This window comes from Pteropus vampyrus, unplaced genomic scaffold, assembly GCF_000151845.1.
Source record: "Pteropus vampyrus isolate Shadow unplaced genomic scaffold, Pvam_2.0 Scaffold12, whole genome shotgun sequence".
Classification (NCBI taxonomy): Eukaryota; Metazoa; Chordata; class Mammalia; order Chiroptera; family Pteropodidae; genus Pteropus; species Pteropus vampyrus.
Window position 1 is genome coordinate 14,494,380 of NW_011888793.1, and position 22,154 is coordinate 14,516,533.

A 22,154-nucleotide genomic window follows, 5' to 3' on the forward strand; every position below is an offset into this window, starting at 1 on the left:
TTTCATTGAAAGTTACATTTATTTTCATCTATTTATCTAATTTTAAAATGACATTTATAAAACAATCCTCTATAATTAATTTCCCTCAAACAGCCTATCTTAAAAGAAAAGTTGGCTGGAAATTCCTTATTTTGCTCTGTCATCAGCTACCAATTTGACCTTGGAGAAGTTACTCATCATTCCTGACTCTTAGTTTCTTCATCTGAAAAATAGTAATTTGGGCCTAGGATCTCTAAGATTTATTCCAGCTCCAAGAGCTACCAGTTATATGAGACAGCAAATACAGGATTTTAGAAATTTTTTGACCATCTACTTCACAATGACTACATTTCACTAGATATTTTTTCCATTTTGTTTTATGCTAACTTTTTCACTCTTGTTATAAAATATTATCCTTCTCCAGCCTTTCTAAGTCCATGAGTTTTGTCCTTCTCAAGGCCTAAACTGAGTTGATAGGAACCAAGCCAACTCTTTAATCAAATTTTATTATAGGTATTCTTGTCATACTGAAAGAACACACATTTCCCACACATTCCATACTGAGCAGAACACTTTCTGGCTTTTCAGATTAACCTTTCATTTTAGCCAGGTCATAGATTACTATAACTGCCAGCATTTGTAACAAAGTGAAGAAACTCGACACAAAAGCTATTGTTGAGACCAAAATATCTACCATACTTAGGGTTGCTCAGGGTTGGTACTTTTCTGTCCACTTTCTGGTCAGATTATTCAATGATAAAATACATATCCGTGCTCCTTATTTCCCCTATTTCAATAACTGGTACTACTGTTGTATACTGTGTAGATTCTGATAATGATATAGCTCTCAATGATCAAAGCTCTTTTATATGTGTTTTTTCATTTAATTGGTACAGTTCTGTGAGACTGGTAAAATGAAAACTATTGTCTACGCAACCTTAAAGAGGAGGAAACTAAGGCCCAAATAAGTTAAGTGATTTGCTTAACATCACAGAGTAAGCAGAATCAGGACTTAAACCCAGATTCTATTGGCAGATCCTATTTCTTAAAAATATAATCATCCCCTAATCCCTTCTCGAAGTGATAATGAGGAAGAGGGGAGAAAATTAGTCATCTAAATTATTAAAAAAGTAATTGTAATTATATATTTATCTTTCTAATCAAAGAACATATTTTTTTCTTTAACTTTTCTCTTATTAGGATAGAATGAATAACTTCTTTATTCATCCTTCACAAACCCAAACTAATATTTTTAAGAGCCTTAGTTGTTTTAGATTTGAAGCCCTTCAAATCAGAAACACAGCTATAATATTTATTGGTGGGATGTTTAGACATCATACATTGAGTGCAAGAAAGGGATGGGGTAGAGAAATATTCTGGTTGCCCACAAATCACATTTACCCCAACTACAATTAAAGTCAGGATCTTTATTGGAAATATCTTTCTTGGAAATGCTAAGGTTACATATCATAACAACCTTAGGATTGTATTTTATTCTTTAAAGTGCAGTTTCTCTCTCTGTATAAAATATATGAAACAGTTTTCTAGTGAGGTCAATTATTATATTACTGTCATTCTCAAGTGTCACATTTGCTTGGTCTCATTCATATATTCATTCTTTCACTTATTTAAACAATATTTACTGAGCTTATATTACTATACTAGATTCTGGGATATAAAGGCAAAAAGAAAAAAGAACTTACAGTATGGTATAGTCAGTCTAGTGCTAAAAAATACCATTCCTTCAGTAACATTCATAATGTATAAGGTTCATTCTCCCATGTCTTTATTTCAATTTTTAGACAAAGAAATGTCTAAGAGTATTTACTTACTAAAACAAAAGTATGCCAAATATAGATGCATATTATACATGTATTCATTTAGATGCTGGTAATAAAAGGGATTTTGTAAACACTTAAAATATTCCATTGCTAGTTGCCACAGTTTTTTGTAGCATAATATTTTTAAAAAATTCCTTAAGATTAGAAATACTTGACTTTGGAAAAATATTAAATTTAGTCTATGCTCTAAATACATCAAGAAGTCCTAGTTACATATAGAAGGTATGACTGTGAAGAATAATATGGATTTCAAAAGTCATCTTTGTGCCTTCAGCAATAACAAATAAAACCCTCAAATACTTCAAAATGTAGTGCATTAAAAACATTAACTTGCAATTCAGTTAAACCCAACATAAATATATTGAATGCAATTGAATGCATACCATATTGCATGCATTATGCTGGGGGTCACTGGAAGGGGATGGCAGGCAGGCAGTGAGTTCACAAAGATGTGACTTTCCTGCCTTTAAAAACAGGACAGGCTTGTACAGCTCCCACAGTACTGTGGGAAGCAAGACACAAGAATAATACAATGTGAGATGTGCCACTGTGCAGTGTGGTTTGAGTCAAGTATTACAGGAGCACAGAGGTAGGGAGCAACTAGTTCGTCCAGTTAGAGGCGAAGTGGAAGAAGGTTCACAGAAGTGGTAATATTTGCTTTGAACTTTAAGAAGAGGAAAGGATTTGATCAGGCACAGCAGCGAGGAAAGACGAAATGTGCCACCCAAAAAATCACAGTGTTATATGGTTCCTTAAAATATTCTTACCTATAACTGCATGCCTCCTGGTAGATTAATATCTAACTACCTAAAATAAGATCATGTTTTTCAACACCTCTAAAGATTCGGCAACTTGCTTTCAGGTTTAATCAATCTAACAGAAAAACTCTTCTTTCTCTTGAGACTGACTAAATCTCTGTTGATTCAGTTTAATTTTGTTAGTACAAATGTTCAATTTTGCATGGTCTCAGATACTAAACAAATAATTATAATTCTCTTTCTAAATTTGACTCTTCATAAACTTGAGGAAGGTAACCTGGGGGCTGCAAAGCTATCACTGGTCCAAAGTGTGCATATATACCTTCCTTAGGATAGAATACTCTGCCTTGGTTGGACCCTTGGTCTCCAATGCACACACAACTCAGGGCAAACTTTGCCCCTTTGCAAGAGAAGGGAGCAATAAATACATTCTTAAGGACCTTGCTTGCCAAGGTGTAACTTAAGCTTTATCCTCACCTGAGGGTTAGGGAAGCCATTGAAATAATCTAATGGAAGGTGGATAACATAATCAGATCTACATTTCTAAAAAGATCATTCTAATAGCATATACCTGCTGTAGTGGATGGGCAATTGAAAGTCATGGATTTTCCAGGATGTCAGCCTGGAAGTAAGGTGAGAAAAGTCCTGAGTAAGATAGCCCCAAAAGGGGCGGAAAGTAATGACAAATTTTAGGCTGGTATAATACACAGGATTGCTTGGCTACTATAATTTAGGGAAAGGAAGAAGTGGAGATGACTCCAACATTTCTATAGTCATGGGCAATTAGGTAGATGGCGCCACTCAGAAAATATAGCAGAAGGTCTGTAAAAGATAATATTGAGTTTAATTTGGGATTTACTGAAGTTTGAGAATCTGTGAGACTTGCAAAAGGAGAGTCTGGTAGGCGGTTCAATGTATAAGTGTGGATCGCAAGAGGGAGAGATTAGCTGGAGATGTAGTTTTGAATATTTAAAACATTAACAGTGTGAAAAGTGAGAAAAACAGAGAGAGAGAGGGTCAAGCACAGAACTAACAATATATAAACAGTAGACAGAAGAAGAGAAAGCCATGTAAAAGTCCTGAACTGCAGATATATATCTTTGTTTTTGCTCTTTATATCTCTGCTAATATGTACCCGTATCATAATTATTTTTTAAAAAATATATAGGACATTAGTGACTTATTTAGAAAATAACTTCCAGTTGTTTCATTTTGTTTTGTTTTAAAAATATGACTGGATAGTCCTTATTTTAGAGCTTTATTATTGTTGAAATTGAATTACATACAGTACTTTTACTTTTCTGTTTTTGAACTTGATTCAACTTTGTTGATTACTTTTTGTAAAATTGTGAAGTAATTTAAACTTCTAATTTTATTCATTAAGGAGACAGAGATTTTCTCTGTTTTATTCACTTCTATATCCCTAGTGACTAGAACAGTGCCTGGCACATAGTAGGTGCTAAACAAGTATTTTGAATAAATAAATATTATGAAACATTAGTAAATTCATGCAATACTTTCTTCAAATTTAATGACAGTTGTCATTTATACAGATTATTGATAAATATATTTAGAGACATCAGAGATTCAGAGAAAAAGGCAAGGGAAAAATGGAGGGAGAATAAGAAAAAAAGTAGGCGATTAAAAGGGAGTGTTGGCAGGAAAGAATAAAAAGAAAAAATTTAAACTGTTTAACTCCCCATAAATATTCATTTTATTTCATATTGTTTAACAGATGAATTATCTGACTCTTCATATGCTTTATAGTGAATATGTTTGGGGGCATATGAATGAAATATTATTTCAAAGAAAACTTGCATGAGTAACATAGTGGGCATTTGGTATATGTATCCTCCTGAAATCTTTTGAACATTCTTTCTAAATGTTGGTAATTTCCCACATTGTGAATACCAGATCTGCAAGCTGAAAGCTATAAATGTCACCTTCCCAGTCTCTCATGCATCTCAGACACCCAGCATGTGCCCTAGATTCTGTCATTAGCAGCACTCATGGAAGCCTTTGACTCAAAAAAGCATCATGAGGAAGAAGTCTGGTTGAGTCATGGAGCTCTTTGTAGCATCAGAGATGAAGGTTGGTGTTAGTGTCTGGGCTCATTGTTCCCAGAAGCACTGTGCATAGTCTCATGGTGGCTTTAGGTGCTGCTCCAAGCAGCATTAACCTCTGAGAATGGCCCTTTTCTATTAAAACTAGCTAGAGTGAGTTGGTTCTGTTGTTTGTAACTGAAAGCCCTGATACAACCATTTAGAGAATGAATTCACAATTATGATGTTTTTAACATTTTATAAATCCATCTCATTAATATTTGTCAATTCCTGAAGGCAGAGGCTAGCCAGTGACGACACATTTATTGGATACACAGGAGTTACAATACAGTTGCATTTGTTCTTCCTCCCCGTTTCTATTCATCTGCAGGTCTATACTACTGCATTTCCAGAATTAAACTAATGGATGCACAAAATAAAAATATACATTGAACTTGATATATATTTTTTCCCATGTTTTATAGGAAGACAAACATTATGCTGAGGCATCTCTAGGAATTTACAGAATTGCAGAATAGAGAAGTGAAAGGCTACTAGGGGCATGAGAAAGAGCGTTGGCAACTAGTCCTAGTTTAATTATGGACCAACCATGTGATTTTGGGCCTCTTTGACTTAGTTTCCTCTTCCGTAAATGGTAGGATTGTGCTAATAATAGCTATTATTTATTGAGCACATGCTTTGCCAGTCACTGATGAAAGAGAGCTAAGTAATATTACTACTTCAGGCTAAGAGAGGAGACATGTGAGGTTAAGTAACTTGCCCAAAGTCACACGATTGTTTAGGCAATGGCAGAGCTGGACTAGATGTTACCAAAGTTTTATTTCTCCAACTTCATTAGGTGCTCTCTTGTGTTTCTCTCAGCTATAACTCTCTAAATAAATTTGTATTCTTTCGTAAATCTAGATAAGAACTGCAAAGAAGATGTAAGCTGACTTTCACAAGCCACACTGCATTTTGATTTTTAAGCAGCTAAAGGTAATGCTAGTTTTTGGTAAGCTTAATATCCTGTTGAAACTGACCCAGAAAGAGAAGGAGCCATGAGGCTTGCCTGCCATGGAAAGAATCCATGACTAATTATGACTATGTGTTTGGAATGGCACAATGATAAGGTAGAAACCTCTGGGGTAGGGTCTGCACCAGCAGCAAGGGACCGATAAGCACAATGGTGGCAGTAGAAGCTTTGGAATAGAACTGAAATCTTCAATAGTTATAGATCAGCAAGAATAGGATTGGAAACTTCAGAGGTCTCAGCATCATTGTCATCGTCATCATCATCATCATCATCATTGATCCGGACACCTATTGAGTGTTTCAATGTATCAGGCAGTGTTCTAAGTATTTTTTATATATTATTTTATTTTAATCTTCTTTGGTTAATGTATTTTCACTTTTACTGTAGATACATGTATGTATTTATAAAAGCAGTCTCATATAATATAACGTTTTATCATCTGCTTTTAGAACTTCATATATTATGAATACGTTCCCTTGTCTTTGAAAACAGAACTTCTAAAACTGTCTGTGGTGAAGGACCAGGGTTTTTCCCAACCTTTCAGACCAGTATTTTTGTTACTCTGAGCATGCACTTGAATATTACAGCAATGTTAAATTGCTATTAAAGTTTCTAAATGCTTCCCTGCAATTTCTGTATCTCAATGTGAATCGATAACAATTTATAGACTGATTCTGATCTACAGATCACACTTTGAGTGGCACTGTTTTAAAACACCTAAAATTATTGCATAGTATGAAGAAAAACAAATTTGATAACCAATCCTGTTGGGGATAGCACTGTTCCATGGCAGTCACTCCATTCAGTGGCTCTATTAATTTTATTGCCTTGAGAAACAAGACAAGTTTTGCCATAAATAAACTATACTATACAAAGTCATCTCCCTATAGCTAGCGGATAATAGAAACTTGTACTTCTACGTACCTTTATACTACTCTCTTAAATTTAATCAGTCACTAGCAAGTCTTCAATTTTGTTTACCTTATGTTTCATATTTGCTTTCCTTTTTATTGCCATCATCCTTGTTCAGGACCATAGAATCTTAATTCGCGAACTATTACAGAGGCCATTTTAATAGTCTCTTTGCCATGAGTATCTGATTTCTTTTCTTTTCCTTTTCCCTCATTTAGCAATTGAAGTGGCAGAGACTGATTTTAAGATGTTCTCCAGCTCTAATATTCTATAATTTATTCCCTTGATGTTCTTATTGATTCTGACTCTGCTCTGTCCAAAATAACCTTAAGTTTCACCTTAGAGTCTCTACCACAAAAAATAAGTATGAGAAGGAAGTAAAGCATAGAGATTAGCAGTTGAAATTTGAAAGGTACAAACAGGCTCAATATGCTGACAATTCAGAATCTGTAACCTTGGGTACCTTGCACTGATTTTTTTTTTAACTTGGTCCTATAACTCTTAAGGTAATTAATATTTCTGTACCCTAGGAAGGCAACTCCTAAGAGGAATAGAAATAATAACGAGAATAGTATGGAAATAATGAAAGCATAAGTTTAAATCCAATGTATTAATACTTTTTTAACTACTTGAAGTATAAAAGTAGTAATCAATTCTGTAATCAATATAATGTGTTTTTAGCTTTATAAATATGTAGATAATTTTTAAGAAAATCTGATATATCAGACTTGTGATTTATTTTTATTTTTATTTTTTAAATTAATTTTTTTAATTGAAGAAATTATTTAAAATTTTTTTCTTTTTCCTCCCATCTATCTCCCTAGACTTGTGATTTTTAACTTATAATTATGAAACTTTGATATGTTTCAATATTTCATTAAGTAAATAATTAATGTTTAATTTGTTTTGATTTATTTTATTTTATTTTATTTATTTTTATTTTTACACCTATAGCACCTGGTATTCCTAGGTGGTCTCCCATCCAAGTACTAACCAGGCCCGACCCTGCTTAGCTTCCAAGGTCAGACAAGATCGGGCACATTCAGGGTGGTATGGCTGTAGAATAATTTGTTTTGATTTAGTATTTCATAATAACTCTTTTAAATAATTAGTGTAATAAAGTAGCATTAAATAAAGTACATATAGGAGTCAGAGTTTCTTTCCATGAAAAGCTTCATGACATTGAAGATCCTATCAATACTTCCTCTTTCCTCTTAAGGAAGTTAGCTATTTTGTGTTTCAGAAGCACTGGAGGGGAAAAGGAGAAGAGGGAGAAGATAGAGACCAGTTCTTTGAGGTGAAGATGGATTCCGGTCTGACTTCTAGTGCATTTTTCCTGAAAGATGGTAGAGGCAGTTCTGAGAGTGGTAAAGATCTCATCCATATCCACACAGCCACCGGAAGAAGAAATAGGGGCTGCTGCTAAGTAGGGGTAGTTTGGGGATGACTGGGGACTGATTTTGGGGAGTGTCACGATTTGGGGGAATAAAAGATATTCTTGTTTGAGTTTGGCATGAAAGGAGTAGAGGTGACTGGCTGCAAATAAATCACACAGACATTGATAATTAGCATCTGAGAGGAAATCAGAATGGACTGCAGATCAGACTCCTTTCTCCCAAATTTTCTGGAATAGTTTTGGTGTTTATGTTATCAGATTGTTTATGATACTAGAGAGGGAGTAGAGCCTGTTTGCCCTATCCTCATTCTCCTACATAATCAGCTAAACAATATGGGTTAAATTTCCTACCAGTCCTGATGAGTAGCAAGCTTAGGCAGCTATATTTACTTTAGAACACTAAAGAAAAATGATGTAGTTTTTTTTTTTTTTTTTTGGACCAAGTATTGTGGAGTAGATTCACATCCTTTGCAAATGTAGTGGAGTCAAGTGTGCTTTGACTCAGCCTGAGCTATTCAGAACCCAGGGAAAGAGAGACTACATTGGAACCCCTGGTTCCTGGCAGACTGTATCCACATTTGATATACAAAGGACCAACAGATGAAGCAGTTAGAAGTGGGGCCCAGTAATGTGATGTAAGCCGAAGACAATAATCTAGGACCTAGCCCTTCATTTCTATGGCCTAGGAAACTAAGCCTAGTCTTAAATCCCCTTTTCCTGGTTCAGGAAGAGGAACTGTGCAACAATAATAAAAATTTGTCTGTCTTGAGGAATTTTAAAGTATAATCAAGAAATTGTTAGAGCTTGCTCATGACGATACTACAAAGCCTGTTTTATTAAAAAGTTCTTTTCCTTATGATAATTTTGTTACATACATATTTGATTTATCTCTATGGACCTAAGATAGTAAACATATTCATCAAAGTTCTAACAAGATAATGGAATAGAGTAATAGACTAGAACCTCAAGTTGTTTCCATTTTTGTTGTTTTTAAATTTGCACTATTACTTGTAAAGTGTATGGGTAGATGACTTAATTTCTAATTTTAAAATTTCAAATAAATACATTATTTGTGGTTTCTACCTTAAGGTATTCCAAAACTTTTCAGGAAATGTGTCTTTTCAGCGTATGTTCTTTATTTTCGTAGCATGAAAACATATTTGTTCTTTCTGCTTAGAGGAGAATTGGTAAAATTCTTGAACGTTCATGTGAAAGTTCTTTCATGTATACCACTGGAAATTAACAGGAAGTCAAAGGACTAATAGGGTAAATAACATAATTAAGGCTGTTTTTTTCCCTCCACGTTTTAAATTATAAAAGTAATCTTTGTTCACAATTTAGAAAATCAAACAATATTAAAGTGCTATCTAGAGATATCTACTATATAATAAGATATTCTTGGCTTTTATTTCTGCATTGGTGTTCTCAAGGGCAGTAATTTAATATATATCAATTCCTTAGTCAGCCACATTAAGGCAAAGTAGAAAAGAACACAAATAAGAAAAAGATTTTAATTGGGGAAGTAAAACAAGATAATTTGAAAATATTGATATACATTTCAACTCTATGATATTATCCATAACGGCTCCATTTAATCTTCAAAAAGGGAAGCATACAAAATGTTAATAAAAAATTTAAGGAAATTATGCTTAATGAAGGAGAAAATAGCTTAATATTTTAATAGCCTCTATAAAATAAGTTCAACTGAGTGTGAAAGGAAAGGTAAAAATAATGAGAGATAAAGCATTAAAGTTTTTCTTCACATCTGTGACTATATATCAAGCATCACAACTTCCATGTTAGTATGCATTAGGAAAACATTTTTCTATTTTATACATATTAACATAAAATTACCTCTTTGTCACGGATGGTTAGGATACTATGTGGTTTTACGAACTCAATTTTAGAAAAGGAAAGCATGAGGGATTGGGGGAGTTTGAGTTTGTCTAGAATAGAGTTCACTAAACTCTGAGCTCTATGAGGGCAAAGGCCATATCAATTTGTTTCATAGATTTATCCCCAGTGCCTAGAATATTGCTTGATCTATAATAAATACCTAAAAAATATTTTTCAAAGAAATAATAATAGTAATAGCTGGCATATAGTTAGTGTTTTCTATGTGTCACTATCCTAAGCATAATATTATTTCATATAATCCTCACAAAAATTCACAAAATACCTCATAGGATACCCATTATTTGCTATAGGGCAAAGGTTAAGAACTTTTGGAATCATATGATTGTCTGAATTTTAGGTTTTCTCTGTTTCACCTTTGTTGTCGAAACCATGGAATTTCTTTGCCTGTTTGTGCTTGTCTAGTTCTTATCATCTTATCATCTCACACACTGTCCCTTATGCTTGCTAGAATTTCACTACTTCAGTCATCGTGGTTTTGAAACTTTCTGGGGTCCAGTGCCTTGAGCTCATATCCCATAAGTTGTGAATTCTTGTACTAACAGTTACTCCTTTGCTTTATTTCCATCCCAGGGTTTGGTAAAGGTATTGTATTCAAGGTCAAAAAAAAGGAAAACTGGGCAAGGGTCTCAAAAGTTTGGTTTTCATATTGTGGAATGTATATTTAAAGGATATTTCACATGGTGGAATGTATATTTAAAAGATAAGATCTCTTTAAAGATTATAACCACATTGCCGTTATCACATACAAATATAAATATAATTCCATATTATCAAATATACAGTCTACTTCACATTTATTTGATTTTCTCATATTTTAAAATAAAATTTTATTGAATCGTTTCCCCAACATTTTATTATGAAAATTTTCATACATCAAAGTCAAAATAATTTTATGGTAAACATCTATTTTTGGACCACCTATTATACCATTAATATTTTACTATTTCTGTTTTTATCATATATCTGTTCCTTTACTTATCCATCAGTCCATCTATAATTTACTTTGAAATGTGTATAATACACATTTTATACACATTTCAATACACATTTCACATTACTTTGAAATGTGTATAATACACATTATATACACATTTCAATACACATTTGAAATGTGTATAATACACATTTTATACACATTTCAAAGTAAATTATAGACATCTGTAAAATTTCCCTGAAATACTTCAACATGCATATCATTAATTAGAATATTTATTTACTTTTATTTTGATGTAAATTTCCCAAACAATAAAATGTACAAATCTTAAGTGTACATTCATTGAGTTCTGACAAATGCACATATCTGTGCAGTTCAAACTACTATCAAGATACAGAATACTATCACTGCTATCATGCTTTCCCATTTATTCCTTATTTCCATCCTCTAAGAGACAACCACCGTTGTGATTTTTTCCATTATAGGTCAGATTTGATTGTTCTATAACTTTATATAACTTAGCCTTGCTCTTTTGCGAGGCTTTTTCTCCCCCTAGTCAGCATAACGTTTTTGAGAGTCATCCACATTGTTGTGGAAATCAGTGATTCATTCCTTTTTCTTGATGAATAATATTCCATTGTAGGAATATACCAACAGTTTGTTTATTGATGGACATCTGGGCTATTTTCACCTTTTGGATACTTTGAATAAAGCTGCTATGAACATTTTTTTTTTCTTACTGTTGAATTGTACACTTGATTGGGTTTCGTTAACAAATGTCACCATAATAAAATAAATAAATAAATAATTTTTAAAAGTGAAGATTCTTATACAAGTCTTTTTGTGGTCATATGTATTGATTTCTCTTGGGTAAGTATTAATGTTATAGGGAAAGCATATACTTAGCTTTATAAGAAATTGCCAGATCTCTTTAAAGCAGTTGTGGCTTTTTATAAACACCAACAACGTGGGTTCTGATTTTCTGAGATGTTCGCCAACATTTGGTGTTACCAGTCTTTTTAATTTTAGCCATTTTAGAGAGTGCCTTCTGTTATCTCATTTGATATTAATTTGCATATCCCTGATGACAAAAGATATTGAGCATTTTTAAATGTGTTCATTGGCCATTAGTTTGTATTTCTTTGTGAAGTGTCTGTTCAAATCTTTGTCCATTTTTTATTGGCTTACTTGGCTTTTTGTTATTGAGTTGTAGAAAAAAGTATGTATATAGCTCAATATCAGTCCTATGCCCAACATATGCTAATATATGTTTTGTAAATATTTATTGCATGGTCTGTGGACTGCCTATTCATTTTCTTAATGGTTTATTTTGAATTAAGATGAAGTCTAGTTTTTTTTTTTTTAATGGTTATTGCTTCCTGTGACTTGTCTAAGAAACCTTTGCCCAGACTCAAGTCATAGAGATATTTTTCTATTTTTCTTCTAAAAACTTTATGGTTTTAGCTTTTATGTTTAGGTCTATGATTTACCTCAAATTTCTATGTATGACGTGAGAAAAGAGTTAGGATGCATTCTGTAGCCTCTTTCTTATTTTTCTTAGTATGCTGTTTCTTCAGAGCAATATGCCAACATTTATGTTGCAAGATGTGTGGAGTTAACAAGACACTGAATCATGGGTGCTTTGGTCCTAGATTTCTTTTCTTCTTTGTTTAGGGGCTTTCTCACAACATATTGGTGGACATCATCTTCTTTAGAGAGATTGAAAAGTTTGTGGATTCTGCTAGCTTTTTTGGGCCTCAGGTGACGAGGCACAGTAGTATCAGTGAGACCAGGAATATCTTTCTCCCCTTTTTTCACAATGACCAAGTTGAGAATTCTCAGATTGGCATACACAATGCAACCTCGAACAGATCTATGCTTTCTTTCTCCAGTCCTCCTTGGTCTATAACAGGAAGGCCCCTTATTTAGTAGCAGGCAGACCCGCCCATGGGTCAAGATACCCTGCTTTATCGGGAAACCCTGTTTGTCGTTTCCACCACTGATTTGAACCACACAACCCTTCCATTCTCCACCCAGAGCGTCAGCAGCAACTTCTCTGGCCATACGCTTCTTATAAAAGGCACGAAGTTATTGTTATTCGTCCACTTCAACAAGCTTCTGGCAACCAGTGGCTGGGAAAGAGATATTCAGCTTCATCCTGAAGCAGCCGACCGCCTCCGAGGCACCACAAAAGAGAGATTTGGTTGTATTCAAATATATCATTTTATTATTTGTTTTTTGGATTGTCAGTTTTTTGTTCTTCCCTTTCTCTTCCTGCCTTCTTCTGGTTATTTAAATATTTTTTAGATTTTTACTTTGCCTCTTTGTGTTTTTCTTTATGCATCTTTGAATAATTCAGTGTTTTCTCTAGGGATTACAGTATATACTCAACTTTTTATATTCTATTTCACAAATATGTGCTATGATCTGAATGTTTTGTTTCCCCCCATCAAATTCATATGTTGAAACCCTAATGCCCAATGTGATAGTATTGGGAGGTGAAGGCCTTTGGGAGGTACTTAGGTCATGAGGAAAAAGCACTCATGAATGAGATTACTGTTCTTATAAAAGAGAACAAACAGAGATTCTTCACCCCTTCTACCATGTGAAGACACTGAGAATTTGGCAGTCTGCAATCTGGAAGAAGGCCTTCACCAGAACCCCAAAATACTATTATCTTGTTCTTGGACCTCCAGCTGACAGAGCTATGAGGAATAAATTATTGCTGTTTATAAGCCACCTGGTCTATGGAATTTTTGTTATAATAGTCCAAACAGATTAAGACATGTGCAAACTTTGCAACCACGTGGGTTCATTTACTGTCCCCTGCTGTTTCTTATTCTGTACTGTTATACGTGTTATATCTACTTATAGTATAAACTCCATAAAAAGGCTATAATTCTTGTTTTAAGTAGTTACATATGTTTTAAAGAAATCAATAGGAAAATCATCTTTTATATTTACCTAGTTTTTTACCATTTCTAAAGTTCTTCATTCCTTCATGAGCATTAAAGTTTCCATCTGGAAGCATTTCACATCAGCCTGAGACACTTTCTTTAGCATTTATTGTAGTGTAAGATGCTAGAAATTAATTCTCTTTTCTTTTAGTTGAAAACATGTTTATTTTGCCTTCATCTAGAAATATATTTCCACTAGATATAGAATTTGGGATTATAGTTTTTTCAGCACTTGAAAGATGTTGTACCACTGTCTTCTGGTCTCCATAGTTTCTAATGTAAATTGAAGTCAATATATTTACAAATTATTGTCCTCCAATTTTTTAATGTGTCATTTTCCATGGTTGTACTAAAGATTTTGCTTTTATCTTTGGTTTCCAGAAATTTGATTATGATATACAAGACTTTCTTCATATTGATCATCATTCAGATTTGCTCGGCTTCTGGAAGTGAAAATGTTTTCTTCTGGCAAAAGCTATGTGTTTTGCTAAATATGAGAAAATTTTGGCCATGGATATTAAAATTATTTTTTTTCCTTTCTCTCCTTCTGGGACTACAATTTATATGTGATGTTGTCCCATAAGTTCCTGAAGCTCTCATTTTTTATCCAAAATTTTTTTCTCTATTCTTAAGATGATTTTTATCAATCTATTTTCATGTTGACTGACACTTTCTTCTGCCACCTCCATTCTACTGTTAAGCCTATCCAGTTAATTTTATATTTTGACTACTGTATTTTCCATTCTAGAATTTCCATTTTTAAATTGAGATAAATTGACATACATTATATTAGTTTCGGGTATATGACGTAATGATTAAAATTTCCATTTTGTTCTTTAGAAAAGTTATGTTGACTGAGGCATATGTACATGCAGTAAAATTCATGAGTTTTGTCAAAGGTATACATTTATGCAATTACAACCACAAAAAGATGAGTACTTCTACCACCCTTAAAAGTTCTTGTGTGCCATTTTGTAGTAAATCCTCTCTCCTTGCTTGCAGCCTTTGTTAACCACTGATCTGTTTTTTTGTTCCTATATGTTTTCAAAATGCCACATAAATGGATTCATGTAAATATAGCTTTTTGTTTCTGTTTTTTTCACTTAACATAATACTTCTAAGAGTCATCCATTTTGCAGCACATAAATTGCTTAGTATTCCATGTTTTAGAATGTATCGCTATTCATTCACTAATGATACACATTTGGGTTCTTTCTAGTTTTAGCAATTATGAATAAATTTCCTCAAAGAGTCTCTCTCATACATAGGAATGAAATTGCTGGGTCTTAAAGCAATGATATGCTTAACTTTGTAAGAAACGTCCATACTAGCAATGCATGAGAGAGGTCTTTTTGTTCCACATCCTCACTAGAACTTGGTACTGACCATTTTTACTTTTATTTTAGATTCTAGCCATCCTGATAGTTCTGTTAGTGTTCAGTGGTTTTCAAATTCTGTGTTCTAGAAAAACTTAACTTTTTTAGAGTCTCTATGAAGGAAAATCAAGACCTCTATTCCTCTATTTCAGTTCAGTTTGGTTTTTATCTATTTTATATATTACAGTTTACTGTGATATTTCATTAGAAGAATTAAAAGCTTGAAAACAATGGATAAGCTATAAACTAAATTTTTATTATAATGTGTAGGTAATATTTAGAAAATTTTAAAAGCTTCTTTTCATTCTTTCTTTTCATTTTTCATTCCTTTCTCTCTCTTTTTTTGTTTGCTTATTCTTTCTTTTGAAAAAATTTTGAGTACCTACTATATGGTATTTACTGACTTGGTCACTGGAAATATACCAGGGAACAAAACAGACAAAACTCCTTATCTTCATGGAGCTCACATTCTAGTGTGGAGAGAAAAACAATAAATAATAACAAATATATAATATTTTTGCAAATGATAATAGCTATGTAATTTTTTAAAAAGCAGGGCAAAAGAGACCAGGAATGCTTGTGGAAGAGCTGAAATTTGAGTTGAGATAGCCACCCAGGCTGATTGATGCATTTGAGCCAGAATTAAAAAGGGAGCAAGTCATGCACATATTAAGGAAAAATGTAAAAGCAGAGGAAACAGCCTGAGTTGGGAGCATGGCTCATATGTTGAGGAGCAGCAGTAAAGAGGCCAACAGCTACAGATAAGTAAAGGTGTGAAGGGGACAGTAGCAGGTGATGATTTCAGTGAGAATCGTGCAGGGCCATGAAGACTATTTTGAGAATATTGGCTTTAGTATTGAAGAAATGGGAAGCCAATTAAGGAGTTTTGAGCAACGACATGATCTGATTTATGTTTTAACATGAATACTCCAGTTGTTTTATTGAACATAGATGATAAAGGTTTAAGGGTAAAATTAGAGATGTGAGTTATGAGGCTACTGCAATAATTCAGGTGAGAGATGATGGAGCCTAGAAAATGATAATGGAAGGGATATGAACTGGCTGATTCTGAATATATTTTCAAGGTAGAGCCAACAAGATTTGGATTTGTAAAAGAAAAACATCTTGGCAGTTTTTGTTGCAAGCAATACAAACCAATTCTAATTATCTTTAAGGAAAAATAACTATTTTGAAAATTCACAGAATCAGCTTGAGGGTCAGCTTTGGGAAATGGGCAGGAGCTAGAGAGCTGCAAAGGCGTAGACAGTGGAAACACTAGCACAATTGTTGGACCTCCCCCCCGCCGCCCGACATCTGGTCTTTACACTGTTGTTGCTAGTGGAATACATATGATCCTTAACCCTTTTCATGTCTTTAGCACATGCTGAAGATTCAAAGGCCTATGAGAGATCATCTGATTGGCTAAGCTTTAATCATGGGATGAGGATGTGGTCCCATTCGAATCTATTTTAACAGGCAAGTGATACCTCTCACTAATCCCATATTCAATGAGGGATCCCTCAAAAGGGAAATCAGACTTATTATGAAGGATTAAATAAATGTACAACAGCTAGGAACAGAACAATTGTCCACCAAAACATTCTTTATAGAAAATTTAAAAGTTATACAAAAAAATGGAAAGGAGGAGAAGCAATGTCCTCCAACTACTACTGCACAAATATAGTCATTAGGAACAGCTTGTATATTTCTTTACAGTTAATTTTTTTCTATGCATAGGATTTATATATAGTTGCATTGTGCAATTGAATATCATTTGCAACACTATATTTCACCTTTTAAGTATCTTCCCCAATGCATTTCTTTTATTTTTTACATGTGATTTTCTCTTTGCTATTAAACCTTCAGTTAATCTACTATGTCAAATGGGCAAACAACTGAGGTCAACTATTCACCATTTTTTGATGACCTGGGTTCCATTTTTATTTCAGCTGCATTAGCAATTCCACTTGTTCATTTATTTAAACAGCAGCACCAAAAATATTACTGATTACAGTCAAAGTATTTAAACAGCAGCACCAAAAATATTACTGATTACAGTCGAAGTATTCAAATCATCGTAGCAAATACAACTCTAAAAAGATGGAGTTGCTATAAAACAAAATTGGCAGATAGTGTAATTTTGGGATACTTCAGATGTTTGCAAGTCAGTTGATAGTGTGGAAGAAGCAATTTATGAGTGTCAGTATATAATGTATGAAAACTTTAGTTGTAAGAAAACTGATTTTTTTGATATAAATAATTGCCTATGTTCATAAACAGTGGCGAGTCTTAACTGAATCATTTTAGTAGCATTACCATTAACTCTTCCACACATAGCTGGACTAGCTGTGGTACAAGAACCATTAAATTCTTGGGTAATTTATGCAAATGTCCATTAAAGATATAAATTATTTTATCCTCGATACAAATTTTATTAATTTTGGAAATATGTCAACATTTTTCCTAAAAAGTCATAAATAATGGGCTAGATAAAAGTAAAAATAGAAATTTTCTTTAGTATCTTTGGAAAAAGCACCACTGATATAATAAAAATAAGCTCATTTATTAATTCATTCACTTGTTATTCCAACAAATATTTGATAGAGTAATTTCTATGTGCTAGACACTGTGGATAAAATGGTGAATAAAAAGATGTTTCCTCTTCTTTCAAGTATCTTAGGGATTGCAGGAGACAAACATTAATCCAATAATCACATCTTTGATAAGTATCATGAAAGAAATGCTCATGGTACTGGGGGCTGTGTAATGGTAGTTCTGATAGTGTGGGTAGTTGGGAAAGACCTAGTTAGGATCAGTAAGTGAGCAAATGCTAAAGAATGAGTAGAAGTTATCTACTCTAGATGAATGGAATGGACATCATAGGGATTGGTAAAGAGAAGAGCAGGTGGGAAAATCCTCGAGGGAAGGCAGGTATAGAACTCAAGAGAAAGAAAGTGAACATGGTGTAAGATAAAGCTGGAAATACAGGTAGAAGTTTGACCATGCAGGTCTAGTAGGATTAAAGTGCATTTAAGGAGGTGGTATACAAGTTTGAATTTATATAATGTCACTCTGATTGCAGGCCGGAGAACGGATTAGAAGGTGATACGGATTTTTGCAGATCAATTACAATGCTATTTATTGAAACAACTTTTTAGAACATACTAAGTGCCAAGAACTGTTGCTAGGTGCTGAAGATACATTGGTGAACAAGGTCAACAAGACTCTTATGGAACTGAAAACATCTTAATGTTTTTGAAGGTAAAAAATATAAGCATTATGAATATATTGGTACTTTTATAAGCATAATGTAAAAAATAAATATTAATATCTTTAATAAAAAGACAGACTAGATTAATGGAAATAAAACTTTTGACTTTGGTTTTGCCACTAACTAGTTATCTGACCTTGATAAAGGAATATAAACTCTCTGTTGCTGGCCTTGATAAAATTTATCTGTAAAATAAAGAATGAGACTAATGAGCTGAGATTTTTTTCCCCCACAACTAGAATTTTACTAATCAAATTATACGATTTGAAATAATGGCCTCATCATATTTGGAAACCTCTTGCTCCATCAAGGAAAGCTAATTCTATTTGTTCACATGAAACTTTAAGTGCTAAATCTGTACAGTCATGCAAACCTATGTCAGGCGATTTATAGCCCAATGATTCATATGAATAAAGTAACGATTCATATCCCAATTACAGACTATTGAGGTGTAGAAAATAGCTTCTTCTGGTTCAAAGTGATTATAATTTCTAAAGCTTGTTTTTCAGGTAGCGATGACAGGTTAGAAGAAGCTGTATTATAACCAACTTGGAAATATGACGTTTTAATTGGAGATGTTAACAATTCTAAGACAGGACAGAATTCTATGGCTATTTATTAAAACTTTTGAAATAAAAATCTTAAGTGATAAGTTCTTAGAGGAACTGAATCTTTGTTACTGTACCTAATATGGCATTATATATAGCTAAGCACTTCCTAAATGTCTTGAGGGGGTAAGGATGATGATAGAGGAGAAAAAGAATTACATGAGATCTATGAGACATTACAGTGTTAATATTTAGTTACAGCAAAACATTTGCTCCTATGATGAAACATTTAAATTTATTGTAAAACAAATATTATAGGTTATAACATAACTTTTCACATTTAGATATAAAATCAGACAATTGTAATATATTTCACCACAACTTTAGGAAATAAAAACAAAGTCCATCACAACAAATGTCCATTTATTATAATAAATTTAATTTTTCAGATATACTAGTTCTTATTAGAACAAACTAGAAAAGTGTGAGAAATCTTGTTCACTCTGATTTGAAGAGTGCTTGCATATCTTGTTCACTCTGATTTGAAGAGTGATTACATGCACATTTGTGAATGAAGGTGGGTGTGAGGTGGAGAAAGGTAGTCCATAACCCAAAACTAACTTTCTCCCAATTCCCCATTCTCTGGTGCCCTGAGGAGTATAGATGAAAGAAGAAGATGGAGATGAAGTGGAGAAGGAGGGAAAGAAAGAAAGAAAATATGAATAAAGAAGAGGGAACAAAGTGGAAGATGAACAAGGGTGAGAAGGAAGTCAAGAAAGATGGTCCATAGTGTCACTCAATTTGGAGATGGAGGTGGGGAAGTTGATCTTCCCAAGAAAGAATCTTAGTAGTTCTACGTTCTATATTTCATTTCTCCACCTCGGAAATTATTTTGCTTGAGGAAAATATGTCACACTTTAATATACTAAGTACTTAAATTCAGCTCAATTCCTTTAGTATTTTTTGACTACAATCTGTTCATTCAGCACAGAAGTTGTGGATGATGCACCAAAAAATTTTAATGGTTTATTCTTTCAAGAAGCTTCTCATTTCGATCTAGCTAGCTTATAGTTTAAACAGTTTTGTCCCCTTTTGCATTTGTATTTCCTTGACTGTTACTGTATTCAGTAACTATATTTCCAGTGAAAGGACCTCGAGGAAGAGGGTAACATTGACATAAGGAATCTTGGCTAGAACCTGCCTTGGAAGGGGACAGGAATCTGGCCAACAGCAGCAGCAAGAGGGCCATATGTTCTAGACAGGATGGCTTGAGCACAGCAAACTTTCCCTTAAGAGAGAAGAGGGAGATCAGATTTGGTGTAGAAGAAGGACTATCCTTCTGGTAGGAAAAGAATACAATGGAGGTTTTCCCTGCATCAAGCTTGGTCTGGTGGGTGTGGGATTTGTGGCTGGGATAAGATAGGGCACTGGGAACAGAAACACAGGTGCTATAGCTCCTGTGGTCAGGGGTGAGATGGCAGTGTAGAGAATAATGTCTCATTAGGCAATTACAGGGCCTCAGCTGGGATAACATCAGTAGTATAGCAGTAGCCACAGTAGAGTAAAAGTACTAGTAATATGAACAGCTAACATCTATTGAATGTTTATTATATGCCAGGATATGTTTTCATTACATACATTAACTCTAAAACCCTCACAACCCCACTATGAGGTAAGTACTATCATGCCCTTTTATAAAATAACAAACAGGCAAAGAGAGGTTAAATAACTTGCTTGAAGTTACACTATGAAATGTTAAAGATTGTATTGTCTGTTTACTTGTTAGTCAAACTGCCTTTAAAGGAATCAAGCTTTTGATAGGCTAGCATACAATTTGTGCAGAGATACCGCATAGTCAATTATTTTTTTGAGTGAAAAGCCTGTTTAACAGAAAGTAATGCACAGAGAAAATAGGCTGTTATCTTTACTAGCTTAATATATTTTCAGCAACGAGAATTTTGGGAATGCTGGGCACATCCTAGTTTAAGTATGCAAGCACATTCCAAAGTGAAATTTCAATTACTGTTTTTCTTTTCCTTTGCCCTAATGGTTATCGCAGAACTATAACAAAGGGCAGACTGCAAATGTTCTTCAGTTATAAACAGGCAAATCAGTAATTACTAGATTACTTCACTCATTTTGTGGATTGCATTACAAATTTTTCAGGCATTCTAAGGTAGCCTGACAAAATTAGGAAAAATTGTAAAACCCCACGACTTGTTTGAGATGCAGACTCTCGGAAGTGTTCCATTTCAAAGTACAAGTTTTCCTCCTCTTAATGGGATTTAAGGTTCTGGCAATGATTCCCCTGTCTTCCTTCATTTAAATCAGCGATTAGGCGGGAACTATGCAAAACTCACCTGGGGGAGGTGTATTTTTCTTAAGAGATTGTGTTATACTGGGTATTATATTTAGAGAATGAAGAAAATAAGATTGTTTTCATAACAATAGTTATTACAAGAAAAACGATAAATTTGTGGCTACACTTTAAAGTAACAGAAGATCTCACGGTTGGGGGTGGGTGGAGAACATCGGGAAGCAACTTACTTTTGCTCCAGGGGATTCCAGAATCTACTGACATATTTTTGCATTTGTTTAAATGCAAGCTTATATTTTCCTAAAAAAATGTCCGAGTAATAATATTTTATTCTAATCATCCATGAAATTCCCTAGACCAGAGTACAGTACTTTACGTACATCAGGATTTAAGTAAGCAGGCTGCTGATTTAAAGTTCATATGTAGAGCCCCTAAGTTATTCTGTCCTTGGCTCTGCTACGCCAAAACCTTTAACTCAATTCCTAAAGCAGAAGGTATCCAGGCAGAAAAATCTTATAGCTCACAGCACCAGTACGGAAAAATCCATCTACGGAGGCACTGATTACTTTGAAAGGATTTGCTGGCGCTTAAAAAAAAAAACAGTTGAGGTGGAGAGAATCCACTTAAACTTTCCTTAGGAAACGGGTTGTTTACTGAGTAAACATGCAGTAGCCAGAGAAACACCTGCTACTCCCAGCGACAAACCCAGGAGCCATCACCGCCACCTTCTGGTCACATCCGGGCACTTCTCTACAAACCTCTGACGTTCCGACGTCCGAGCCGTTGGGTTTATTTGAAATACGCACAACCAATCAGAAAGTGCCTACGAGGAGGCGGGCTGAGAGCAGCGACCAATCACCGCCCCTCTGGAGA

At 33.9% G+C, this 22,154-nt stretch overlaps 2 pseudogenes; both read right to left on the minus strand.

Moving 5' to 3' along the window:
• Nucleotides 1-7,510: 7,510 nt before the first annotated feature.
• Nucleotides 7,511-7,629, minus strand: LOC111732921 (annotated as a pseudogene).
• Nucleotides 7,630-12,311: 4,682 nt separating this feature from the next.
• Nucleotides 12,312-13,004, minus strand: LOC105306034 (annotated as a pseudogene).
• Nucleotides 13,005-22,154: the final 9,150 nt, after the last annotated feature.